General features: G+C 34.5%; 1 protein-coding gene across 6 annotated transcripts in view; it reads left to right on the top strand.

Moving 5' to 3' along the window:
* ATF6 (activating transcription factor 6) overlaps positions 1–14309 on the top strand; it is a 214878-nt gene that overhangs the window by 123651 nt on the left and 76918 nt on the right. The window lies entirely within an intron of this gene.

Raw genomic sequence — 14309 nt, 5'->3', positions numbered from 1 at the left:
GCTGCATCTTCAACCTTCACCACAGCTCACAGCAAGGCCAGGGATTGAACCTACAACTTCATGGTTCCTAGTCGGATTCGTTTCTGCTGTGCCACGACGGGAACTCCTGATAGTTTTTTCTGTATAAAAATGAGACTATTCCTCTATGCAATTAACAGAGTCATCTCTTTTTCCCATTCAACAAACTGTGCCCTGAATCCTCATGATACTTTTGAGACTGTATATGTACATAAATTCTGACCTTAATCTTTTAATGTATTTTATAGTAGTACTTTCATGCAATAAATTATTTCTCAAATGAATTTTTGGTAGGGAAATTGTGAAGGATTAAATTTATGTTTTGTGAGAAATGAGAATGTATTTCCCATTGAAATTTATTTTCCACATAAGACCCTCTGAAACTAGGTAACCAGATAAGACAGAGTCTAAACCTATATTAAAACTTATTTGTGGATTTCCTGTCATGGCGCTGCGGGAGCAGCCCTAGAAAAGACAAAAAAAAACTTATTTGTGATTCTGTCTTTTTTCCTATTTTGCAGTATCTTTATAAGAATATATTTGTTGCTGCAAATGAAACTGCCTTCAGATCTTGCTGTAAATAGGGTCAAAACATGATTATCTGTTTTTTTTTTTTAATCGATCCTAATCCTCCCTCCTTGCTCCCCTCTTTTCCCATTTAATGAATAAAATCACTTTTTTATGATTTTTATTTCTTCCATTATAGTTGGCTTACAGTGTTCTGTCAATTATCTACTGTACAGCAAAGTGACCCAGTCACACATACACATATACATTCTTTTTCTCACATTATCACCCATCACACTCCATCACAAGTGACTAGATATAGTTCCTAGTGCTATACAGCAGGATTATATTGCTTATCCATTCCAAATGCGGTTGCATCTGTTAGCCCCAGATTCCTTGTCCATCCCACTCCCTCCCCCTCCCCCCTGGCAACCACAAGTCTGTTCTCCAAGTCCATGAGTTTCTTTTCTGTGGAAAGGTTCATTTGTGTTATATATTAGATTCCAGATATAAGTGAAATCATATGGTATTTGTCTTTCTCTTTCTGACTTATTTCACTTAGTATGAGAGTCTCTAGTTCTCTCTATGTTGCTGCAAATGGCATTATTTTGTTCTTTTTTATGGCTGAGTAGTAGTCTCTGCTGTATGTATATCACATCTTAATATATTCATCTGCTGATGGACATTTAGGTTGTTTCCATGTCTTAGCTATTGTGAATAGTGCTGCAGTGAACATACAGGTGCATGTGAATATCTTTGATATTTGAAACTTTTTCAAGGAAAGCTTTGTCCAGATATATGCCTAAGAGTGGGATTGCTGGGTCATATGGTAGTTCTATGTTTAGTTTTCTGAGGTACCTCCGTACTGTTTTCCATAGTGGTTGTACCAATTTACATTCCCACCAATTTACATTCCCACCAGCAGTGTAGAAGGGTTCCCTTTTCTCCACATCTTCTGCAGCATTTGTTATCTGTGGACTTATTAATGATGGCCATTCTGATAAGTGTGAGGTGGCACCTAATAGTAGTTTTGATTGGCATTTCTCTAATAATCAGTGATGTTGAGCATTTTTTCGTGTGTTTGTTGGCCATCTGTATGTCTTCTTTGGAGAAATGTGTGTTCAGATCTTTTGCCCATTTTTCAACTGAGGTTGTTGGTTTGTTTTTTGTTTTTTGTTTTTTTTTTTTGCTGTTGTGTTGTATAAGTTGTTTGCATGTTTTAGAGATTAAGCCCTTGTCAGTTGCATCATTTGAAACTATTTTCTCCCATTCCGTAGGTTGTCTTTTTTTTTTTTTTTTGTCTTTTGGTCTTTTTAGGGCCACACCCGTGGCACATGGAGGTTCCCAGGCTAGGGGTCTAGTTGGAGCTACAGCTTCGGGCCTACACCAGAGCCATGGCAACGCCAGATCCAAGCCGCATCTGTGACCTACACCACAGCTAACGGCAATGCCAGATCCTTAACTCACTGAGCGAGGCCAGGGATTGAACCAAACCCGCAACCTCATGGTTCCTATTTGGATTCATTTCCACAGCATCAGGACGGGAACTCCTGTTTTTTGTTGTTGTTGTTGTTGTTGTTGTTTTTAATGGTTTCTTTTGCTGTGCAAAAGCTTGTCAGTTTGATTAGGTCCCATTGGTTTATTTTTGTTTGTTTTTCTGTTGCCTTGTGAGACTGGCCCAAGAAAACATTCGTACAGTTGATGTCAGAGAATGTTTTGCCTATGTTTTCTTCCAGGAGTTTGATGGTATCTTGTCTTACATTTAAGTCTTTAAGCCATTTTGAGTTTATTTTGGGGCATGGTGTGGGGGTGCGTTCCAGTTTCATTGATATATATACGGCTGTCCAGTTTTCCCAGCACCACTTGTTGAAAAGACTGTCTTTTTCCCATTTTATATTCTTGCCTCCTTTGTCGAAGGTTAATTGACCGCAGGTGTCTGGGTTTATTTCTGGGCTCTCTATTCTATTCCATTGTTCTGTATGTCTGTTTTGGTACCATTATCACACTATCTTGATTACTGTGGCTTTGTAATATTGCCTGAAGTCTGAGAGACTTTTGCAGTTATGCCTCTTGCTTGGTTTTTGTTCCTCAGTATTGCCTTTGGCAATTCTGTTTTTTTTATGGTTCCATATAAATTTTTGGATTGTTGTAGTTCTATGAAAAATGACATGGGCAATTTGATAGGGATTGCATTGAATCTGTAGGTTGCTTTGGGTATATGGCCATTTTTACAACATTAATTCTTTCAACCCAGAAACATGGAATATCTTTCCATTTCTTTGAATCCTCTTTAATTTCCTTGATTAATGTTTTATAGTTCTCAGCATAAAAGTCTTTCACCTTCTTGGTCAGGTTTATTTCTAGGTATTTAATTTTTTGGGGTGTGATTTTAAAAGGTGTTTTGTATTCCTTTTCTTTTCTTTTCTTTTTTTGTCTTTTTGCCATTTCTTGGGCTGCTCCCGCGGCATATGGAGGTTCCCAGGCTAGGCGTCTAATCGGAGCTGTAGCCACCGGCCTATGCCAGAGCCACAGCAACGCGGGATCCGAGCCGCGCCTGCAACCTACACCACAGCTCATGGCAACGCCGGATCCTTTAACCCACTGAGCAAGGGCAGGGACCGAACCCACAACCTCATGATTTCTGGTCGGATTCGTTAACCACTGCGCCACGACGGGAACTCCTGTATTCCTTTTCTAATATTCCATTTTTAGTATACAGAAATGCAACTGATTTCTGAATGTTAATCTTGTGTCCTGCTACTTTGCTGAATTCGTCCATCAGTCCTGCTACTTTGCTGATTCATTGAGTAGTTTTTGTGTGGAGTCCTTAGGGTTTTCTATATGTAGTATCATGTCATATGCATATAATGACAGTATTACCTCTTCTCTCCCAATTTGGATACTTTTTATGAACTCACTCTTGAATGAGATGTTTTATTTAGAAGTTCCTCTTCAACAATGTGTTTTGGTTGCCAGAGGTGAAAACCAGCTTGTATCCTTATTGTACAGACTTGACTCTAAAAGCTGCTATGAAAACATTTCCTTTTTTTTGCCATTTCTTGGGCCGCTCCTGCGGCACATGGAGGTTCCCAGGCTAGGGGTTGAATTGGAGCTGTAGCTGCCAGCCTATGCCAGAGCCACAGCAACTTGGGATCCGAGCCGCGTCTGCAACCTACACCACAGCTCACGGCAACGCCAGATTGTTAACCCACTGAGCAAGGGCAGGGACCGAATCCGCAACCTCATGGTTCCTAGTCGGATTCGTTAACCACTGTGCCACGACGGGAACTCCCATTTCCTGTTTAATAGCAAGAATTGCTTAAGATATAAAGCAGAAATGTTTTCTTTTGCATCTTTTTTAAAGAAAGAACTATTTCTTAGTTTGAAGTACACTACATTGCTAGTGGGTGTTTTTCTGTTTTTCTAAGATGGGTAGTGATGCCCACTACGTTTTCCTGAGGTGTTGTCAGTATCTATCCAGGAAGTGCCTAATGGCTTTTTGCATTTCTTTTTCATTTTCCTTATCTGTTTCACTTGAAGGAGTAAAGCAATTATTTCTCCATGAGTGAAGTGAATTAGAGACATAAAATTCTATTTCAATCACCTTTTAAAAAATTTATAGTTACATCTATATAACTTTATGCTTGCGCCTGTCCTTACTAAAATGAATATGAATATTCTAACTATATAGATTAGAAAAATTTGTGAACTGTTTTAGTGGAAGTTTTATTTTCAAAATCAACTTCTAAAAAATGACGCCAAGGTAAAACAAATTTATTCTTTTCTCGAGCCTCTGAAAAGCCTGAATCTCAAATTGCTCCTTATAAAACAACAAAAGATACTGCCTAATAAGACTTCTGTTTGCATTTAACATTCTTCCTCAAGAGTTCTCTTTATTTCCCTGGTAAGGTATTATATCTGGTTCAGAAATGTACAGGAATCCTATATCAGTTCATATCATTTGACAGGCATTTAATTGCATGCAAGTGTGTAATGGACAATGTAAGGGAAGTCCCATTGTTGCTTGTTTTTCAACCATAGTTAATCATCTAAAGCTTAAAATATCTATTCCATATATAACATAACCATCGTCTTTTTCTTATTCCTTGTCAAACCCTATGCGAAAAATAAACTGTCTCTAATTACAGATAAGTTTTAATAATAGGTTCTAGGCATGCCTTTAACCAAGAAAATATACACATTCTATGCAGTTAAACATTTCGGGTATTTGCATTTTTCTCCCTAACGTTGTTTCAAAATTGGAGCTAGAATGCCTTTATAAAGTTCCTACTTCTGCAAAAATTACGCCTTTATGATTTCCCCCTTTCTTACAAATGGTTGCAAAAGCTTTTATGTAATAAACCCATTTTAGGATCTGGTGTCAAAACATGGTATCCAATAAACATCATTTGCCTATTATTAGTACTTAAAACCCCCTTTAAATTCCTTTTTAAAACAGCTCAATTGAAAATGTGCATATTGATGTTTTGTTCTTAGGAAATGGTTTGAAAAACTCATTTTGGAATTAAATAGTTTTAGTTTTAAATTCTTTTTTTGATTCATGAAAGCTCCTAACTTAGATTTGTTTTGAAGTTCTGAAATTGGCAAATCTGGCTTTTAGAACTGAGTGAAATACCTTTCTTAAGCCATATAAATGATATAGAAAAGGCTTGATTTTAAAGTTCTTAAACTTTGTTGCTAAGAGGTTTTTTTTTAATTACTGAATTATTTATAAATTCTTTGGTTTTAGAGGCAACTTTTTTATAGTCTTTATGAGGTTTTCATATTTTTACAGAATTCTTACTAAATGGCCTCAGCCATTAATAGAGAACTATGCAATCAATTGAAAATGTTTTTTCAATTTCAAAAGGAGTGTCTCAACGCTCAGAAATTTGAAAAACAAACAGGGAGAAATCACCCATAACCCTCTAGTTTAACAAAATTATTAAAACATTTATGTGGGTTTCATTTAAAGTATTTTAAAGGATACATACATTTTTTATGTTATTGCAACAAAGATTATACATATTTCTGTGGAAGATAAGCTTTTATTTTGAATCCACTCTTACTTTTTTCATTTGGCTGATAGCCCCAAATTCTGATAGCAATAGATAAATAACTTTTCATTTTGTCTTCCAAGGGTTCTTAAGGCTCTGTTACCTGTGAGCATGATAGTCATCTGAGGCAGGGATTTTGACTATTGTTTGGAAAATAGAGATCACGTAGCCAGGAGGACGTGTGCCTAGATGACTGTGAGAATGTCTAGATATTTAGACTAGGATTCTACTCTGCTTTTGAGTTAAGATTCCATAATGGCATTAGTAGTATATCTGTGAACATTTTATTAGTTAGTGCTTATCTCCTTCCCCCCAAAAAACATTTTAATGCCTCTATAAATATATATAAGAAAGCAGTTACACTGTCTCATACTGATTAGATGAGTTATTCCTGCTTACATGATTTGGTATGTGTAGGAGGGAATCCTACTCCCTCTGTCAACATTTAAACATTTCTGAAAGACGCTATTGTGCACTGACATCAAGGCATTTTTTAAAAATTACTGATCTTTTTGAAAAAACAAAAAACAAAGGACTCAGTCAGTTACAGAAACAGGTGCTGAACCACCCTTGTTCCTCTGCATTACAACACTGTACTGCTAACACATAAGTATGTGCCCTCCTTGAACTGAAATTATCCATGGGAAGCAGAATATAAATACACAAGTTTCATGACTTATCTTTTCATCAACAATAATAGGTGTTTCATATTATACCTTTGTATATATACTTTTGTATATTTTTTCTTTGCCTGCTTTGTTGTGATATCTTTATTGTAATAAGACTTTACTGTATGTATTTTTATTTGCTTTCTTTATCGTGAACTTATTGTGGTGAGTTCCTAAAGGTCAATTAGCAGAATTTTGTAAGTGTGGCTTAGTGATCCCAGTCATTGAAATTTAAAGTGTTTCAATACTAAACTGAATTTAATGAATTCTCTTCTATAGAGAGTATCAAGTGTTATTTTACTCATTGGCGAAAAGCTAGCAGGAGCTTTTCACATGGAACAGGAATTAAACCTGCAAAGAGAATTAAGTTCTGTTTACAATTTGGCCATTTATTTTGACTTTGTTATTTAATCGCACTCTTACAAAGTTTTACAACAACATTACATTGGAAATAAAATTTGCTTCAAATAATATAGCATTTTGAAATTCTTAAATAAATATATAAATTTCCAGTTAATATTTTTGAGATTGAGAGATGTAGTTTTGTAAATTAATTCATCTTAATTTTACAGATGAAGAAATTTAGATCCAGAGAATTATAGAGCATCATGTAACATGTGTGACACAAGTCTAGAGGCCAAATCATCTTTTACTTCAGGCTACTACTTTTTTCACTGCACTGAGCAACCTCCTTACTATCAGTAAATAAAACCATCTTAAAAGAGACTTTTAGAACCATGCAAATCAGTAGAATTCCACAAATTAACATATCCCTATGAAGTGATATATTATTTTATTCTGCAAATTTAAGAAAAATTGAAATGGTTCTAAACCAGAATGGGCTGTAATATTTTTACTTTAGATTTTAATTTTAGATTATGTAAGGAAATCTAAAATTAAATCTAAAATTTTTAATTTAAAACAGCCTCTAAATTTAGGTTAACTGTAACTTTATTTTGGTCATAAAAATGATCCTTACTAAACAAAACCCAGGAGTTTCAATACCTCCAGTTCCACTTCCTCTTAGGAGGCATCACTCTACACTATCAGCCATGCTGTTTGTGTTGGAGGGTGATGCTATTAGAGCATTTGTAGATAGACCAGGAGAAGTATAGTATAAGATTTTGTTTATTTCAGTTTTGAATATATGAGTTTAAAATACCCTTCTGACCAAGTCCCCCACCCCTCATTCTTCATCACCAAAGAACTGCTGAGTGAAGTTGTCTAATAACCTACAGAATAAAGGGGGAAAGCAGAGGAGCTGTAGTTTTTTGTTGGAGAGGAATGCTCTAAGGGCCATTTCCCAGAATTTTATCCTCTAGAGTGTCACTGTGTTCACTTCAGTAGCCACTAGTCTTCAAATGTAGCTGATCCTAATGGAAATGTGCTGTAAATGTAAATAGCACACTAGAGTTTGAAGAAAAAAAATAAAATATCTCAATAATTTTACATTGATTTCATACATGTTGAATGATAATATTTTGGATATATTGGATTAAATAGAATAGATTATTAAAATTAATTTCACCCATTCCTTTTTACTTTTTTATTGTGTACTAGAAAGTTTACATGTGGCTTGTGTATATGGTTTGCACTATATATGCATTAGACAGCATGCTCTAGAGCTAAGATTTCTAAGGTAATCTTCTCCTGGGATGAGTCTTAAAGCTGAACCAAAACCTTCTATGGTGACATGAACTGTAGAAATTGACTTTCATCTTTTCATAATTTACAATTTGGTAAAAGTGAATCAAGCCTTCTCAGAATTTAACTTTATCTTGGAACTTGGAATGCCTAAAGGAGTAGATGGCTAGCATGCCTCTACATCATACCTTCTAACTATCATATCTCTTATCCAGACTTATGGTGAGAACCTAGAGTATTAGTATTCTGTATTGCTACTTCAGGGTGGCTCTTTATGCTTTAGAAACTAAATAGAGGTAAGGTTAACATCTTATTTTGAATACTGAGATACTTTGCTAACAGTTATCTGGATGAAAGAATAAGGTACCTCTGGTGCCTACAAATATCTTCAGGCAAAGTCAGGCTCTTTCTCGTGAAATAAAACTTAAACACTCAGTTGAATCCCCAAAATTCCTTTGAATTCCTGTAATACTGTGTGTGGCATATACCTGTCTAGATAAGTCTGAGAATAGTGAGGGATTTTTTATTCACTTTTTTATCCTTCATGGTATTTTGCATTTGGTAAGTTTATAAAGTATTTTGAGTTAAATTGAACTAAACCAAAAGTAGATCAAACTAAAGAAAATTTTTTTTCATAAGATATATGGTAATTGAGGCACTGTGTTACCATTGAATATGTTTGTGAATGTATACCCAGGAATATGTAACAATGATAAGTGACGTCTAAAACTTTGATTCAGAATTAAACAAAGACCAATTTTAGGCCTCTAATTAAACATTTTTTCTTACCACAATAATATAAATGTTTGAAGGTACTTCTGGCAAGTCTCCTTCAATATTCCTGGTGATTTCATTAAGCCTATTCACCCTGTAACAGCTGCAAGTTATTCCAAACATCTGTACTAAATCCCCATGCTGTATAAGCCCATTTGAAAACAACTCTCTCACCCCATTAATAGCATCAGTAGTTCTCTTATTACTTTTCTAACCATGAGTTATGGAGAAATAAATCTAGTATATCAAAGAGTGAAGAATCTTGTTTTTCAAAACCGATTCTCTATGGTCACAAACAAAATGCTTTACCCTTCTAGATTTCTGTATTTAAAAAGTTAAATAATTTCTTAAATACCTAAAAGTTACATAGTTTGTTAAATAAGAAGGAGTTCTCTTAGATTTTAACTTTTACTTGGTAATAGAGACTTAAAACATTCTGGTTAAAATTATTTCATAAAATTTTAAACAGTTTTAAAGGTATAGTAAACTAAACACATCACTATCTTACTCCTCTGCTTCTTTAATATTGGTTAACATTTTTCTATGCCTCTTTGCTACATTTTATGCTGTGAGACAAGCACAAATGGAGCCCATTACCTATATGTTTCATAGCTTACTCTAATACTTCTACTAGGCACCCATCCAGAACTGAAGAAATTTGGAAGACTAATATGGTTGCTCTGTCTTTGAAGAATTAATGAAAAAGACCTCTTAGAAAGCTATTTTTATTAGTTTATTGAGCTGAGGGTTCATATCTTCAATAAGAAGCCAATAAATTGAATATAATCTTTGCATTTAAATTCCACATTATTGCATTGAATTATAAGAAGTCATAAAGACCAAACAGTTAGTATGGTAAGAAGTATTAAATGTTACTTAAGAATCTAATTTATGTCTATACTTTTAGAAAGAAGATTAAGAGTAATCACAACTGAAGTCAGCTTGATTAAACAAAGCAAATAATTGTAGTTTATTAAAAGAATATCTCCTTAATCTTATAGTAGGTGTTGATTTTTGTTTTGCATGTAAATTTATATATTACCTGAGACATGCTCATTCTGTATAAGTTTTGTGCAAAACTACTGAACTTTAGGCCCATAAGAAAATTTAAATATTTGAAAGTTAGAAATGACATTTGAAAAATGGAAACTGTGATAATTCCCTTAGCAAAGCTTATAGGAATTATTGTAATCAGAAAGAAGTGTTATTCATTTATTTTAGTTCTTCCATTCCTACCTCAGAAATCGTTTAAATTTATTCAGAAAGGTTTATTTTAAAAGTTATGCCTAGAAAATAAATGTGAGACTTTTAGTATTATTTCACAGTAGTGCTGTTCTAACCATACGTTTATATAAGAGGTAGATTGGTGTTCCTTTTGATGAATTAATGCTAGGATATAGTTATTTATTTTATTTAGTGTCTTTAATTATTTTATTTCATTTCTAAACTAAATGAATTTACTCTGAAATTTTGAAATTTTTAGCTACACTGTCCAATTAATGGCTAATTTATTTTCTTAGTTATAGTTACTGTCTCAATCTCAGTAATTTCAAGAAGCAATATTATTTCATTAAACCATCAAATTGTACCTGTCCATTGATTAACATATCCTGAGGATTTATTGATTTATTATTTTATTAAAGTGTATTTGAAACTCTTTCTGACATGTTAATGGGCTCATATTTTATATTAATGAATTTACTAACTTATATTTGGGAATACTCTCGCTGTATAATATTACATTGTTATGATGTAAAATTTAGTGTAAAATTACAGTAGAAAGACCACTATGTCAGTCACCCATGCATTATTCTATCCTGTTATCCAACAAACATTGTCCTTGACTATCATAAAATAGATTTTCCTGTTTGCCATACATATGAAGTATTTGAATGTACTTACATGAAATAATTTTTAAAGCCAGTTAGTCTTAAATGACCAAACATACTCTTCAGTCCCAACATTTCCCCCTATCACCCACCCGCATATACTTAATTATATAGGCGAGCCATAAATTGGATTTATATTCATAGCTGTGGCAATACTGATGAGTAGCATTCACTACCTATTTTTTAGATTTGAACTTGCTCTTGGATTATTTATAAATAATTAAATAGCTAAGTTATATACTCACCTGAACCTTTGTGATTTAAAACCACTCTAGGAGTTCCCGTCGTGGCACAGTGGTTAATGAATCTGACTAGGAACCATGAGGTTGCGGGTTCGGTCCCTACCCTTGCTCAGTGGGTTAACGATCCGGCATTGCCGTGAGCTGTGGTGTAGGTTGAAGACACGGCTCGGATCCCGCGTTGCTGTGGTTCTGGCTTAGGCCGGTGGCTACAACTCCGATTCGACCCCTAGCCTGGGAACCTCCATATGCCGCGGGAGCGGCCCAAAGAAATAGCAAAAAGACAAAAAAAAAAAAAAAAAAAAAAAAAAAAAAAACCACTCTATTATAATTTTAACTTACTATTTTATTTTGGAATAATTTTATTTTCTAGAAAAGTTTTGTATTCTGAGTTGTCATCAGATTGTACTTTGATCATTCTTTGACTGCCCATAATAGTCATACATTTATTTCATCCTTGTGAACAAAGAAAATCATTTAACAGTTCTCATTTCTCTTCATGCACAAGGTGTATCCTGGCTGGAAATAATAGATTGAAAGATTTATAGAACTGTTTCCACTACTCGTGACTTAAAACATATTAAGAATAATTACTGATATGTAAGAGTGCTTCTTCTTTTTTTTTTTTTTTTTTTTGTCTTTTTGCTATTTCTTTGGGCCACTCCCACGGCATATGGAGGTTCCCAGGCTAGGGGTCGAATCGGAGCTGTAGCCACCAGCCTAAGCCAGAGCCACAGCAACACAGGATCCAAGCCGCGTCTGCAACCTACACCACAGCTCACGGCAACGCCGGATCGTTAACCCACTGAGCAAGGGCAGGGACCGAACCCGCAACCTCATGGTTCCTAGTCGGATTCGTTAACCACTGCGCCACGACGGGAACTCCTAAGAGTGCTTCTTATATGTGTTTTGACTTTAACATTTTAATATGTGACTGTGTTAGAATTATTCATGCAAATGCATTTCAGGGTCCTATTGATAATATTGAAATAATTATATTGAAATTACTTTAACTCACCTTTATTTACAATCATCCTTAGTTCTTACTTCCATATAATTATCGGCGATTTTATTTATATAGATTAGAGGCTATAAAGATTATCTATGATGACAAATTTTTCCCTGCTTATATAGTATCCTGACATTATATGATTCAGAATGATGTTAAAGGTATAGCATATGCTTCCGGATCACACACCAAAGAAAGACCAGAAAAACACAAGGCAGAGAGTGGAAATTTTATGTTATAGACAAATATGACTTGTTAGATAATTATGTTTGAACTTCTTCAAAAGTAAAAAATTTTATGCTTTAAACAGACTATTAAGAAAGAGAAAAGAGAATCCATAGAATAGGAGAAATTATTAAAAATCGTGTATCGGATCAGGGACTTGTATCTAGAATAAAGAAATCTTATAACTCAGACAACTCGATTTTAAAATGAGCACAGGATTTGGGTAGACATTTTGCCAAAGAAGATATACAAAAAAGCTAATAGCATACAAAAAGATGCTCAGTATCATTAGCCATTAGTAGAAATTAAAACTAAGAAGTGTTAAAAATATTTAATGATTCACTTGAAAATAACAATAATAAAACAATATTTTAATAAATATTATATGCTTTGAAACAAAAATAATTTTTTTACTGAGAAGATTGGCATTGTTTTAAAGTTTTTTAAATTTCTGATACCTGCTTTAAGAAATAGGATTCTCATTTGTATTTCTCCATTCAATATGTTGTTTTGGTATAAATATATGAAGAAAATACTGATATGTAATTGGAAACAGGAGAACTGTTTTAATACACTTTTCAGATAATTTGGGGTATATTCTGACACTATATCAGAACTCAATAAGTGATTATTTCTTAAAAGATTAATTGCACCGTGGAATCTGATACCATGTCAATGGAACTTTTACCCTTGATAACATTAAAAGCCCTTGATCTATCTTATACTTTGAGTGGAACTTTTACTCATGGATGATCTTGTAACATCATGTGCTGGTCATCTGGAAAATACAGGTTCACTGAATTAGGTATATCTTCTAGATATGAACACATTTCATTATCCAATATTTTAAAAATCATGTTCAGTAGTATCACTATTATGCTCATAGTGGTGGATACAAGGTTTCAAAAATACTGATTTTCTCTTGAAAACTTAAATTTTATCATTTGCAATACAATATTGTTAGCTATTTTCTTTGAATTGACATGCTTACTTCTCTTATTTTCAAGAAAATGTCTGACGGATACTCAAGCCTGAATAACAATAGTTTGTCAGTCATTATTTCAAGTTAAAGTGTGTAATTTGGCCAGCAACTCATTCACTTAAGTTTTGGTTTTTTTTGTTTTGTTTTTTGGTCTTTTTTGCTATTTCTTTGGGCCGCTCCCACGGCACATGGAGGTTCCCAGGCTAGGGGTTGAATTGGAGCTGTAGCCACCGGCCTAAGCCAGAACCACAGCAACGCGGGATCCGAGCCGTGTCTTCAACCTACACCACAGCTCACGGCAATGCCGGATCGTTAACCCACTGAGCAAGGGCAGGGACTGAACCCGCAACCTCATGGTTCCTAGTCGGATTCGTTAACCACTGCGCCACGACGGGAACTCCCCTAAGTTTTGTTTTGTTTTGAGGTAGCCATCGTGCTTCAGTAGGCAGCATACTGTGCTATTTTATGTGATATTCATCAGAGAATATTAATAATTTTTACTGTTTTGATAAAAATATTCTTAATTGAAATTGACTTTTTAAATTTTTGTGTTCACTAATTCATTGTTTCATTTTTACTATGAGTGTGTGGCAGTGAAGAATGCATGATTACTAGTATAGTTTGGTGTTAGCACCTAGACTCATGCCAAGGCCCAGCAGTTTTACCTTGCTTTTTCACAATCAGTGCAAATTCCAACATTGAAAAAAGGCAAATAATATCTTGATATTATTATGAAAATAGTTTGACCCTACAGACCTGCTGAGGGTCTCAGGTACCCTTGCTTCCTTAAGACAGAGAGCTAGTTAAAAGCTGCTATTATAAGTCCCCTGTAGCTAATTTGTTTATATTATGAACCATTTTTGGATATCTGTCGTATGAAAGACTGTAATAGATTCTGGGAATTCACTGATGAACAAAACATAAAAATGTCAGCTATTGTAGAGCTTTCTTGTAAAGGATAAAGACAGATAACAGTGCTGGAGAGAAAAATAAAGCAGAAAGTGAAAGGATGTGAGTACCTTTGTTGGGGATGTGTTGTACAATTTAACTAGGGTAGCCAGGAAAGCCCTCACTGAAAAGTGTACATTTAAGTGAAGATTTGAATGGGGTGAAGATACATGCCATACCCATATGTTAGGAGATGATATTCCAGGGGGAACAGCAAATGTAAAGGCCCTGAGGCAAGAACATACTCCTTGTATATAAGGAACAAGAAAGGAGGCTGTTATAGCTGGAGTAAAATTAGGGAAAGAACCATAGAGGATGATGTCAGATGATAACATATACATCTTTAAAA

This window comes from Sus scrofa, chromosome 4 (assembly GCF_000003025.6).
Source record: "Sus scrofa isolate TJ Tabasco breed Duroc chromosome 4, Sscrofa11.1, whole genome shotgun sequence".
Lineage (NCBI taxonomy): Eukaryota > Metazoa > Chordata > Mammalia > Artiodactyla > Suidae > Sus > Sus scrofa.
Note: the sequence above shows the minus strand (reverse complement) of the source record. Positions and strands in the feature narration are given on the sequence as shown.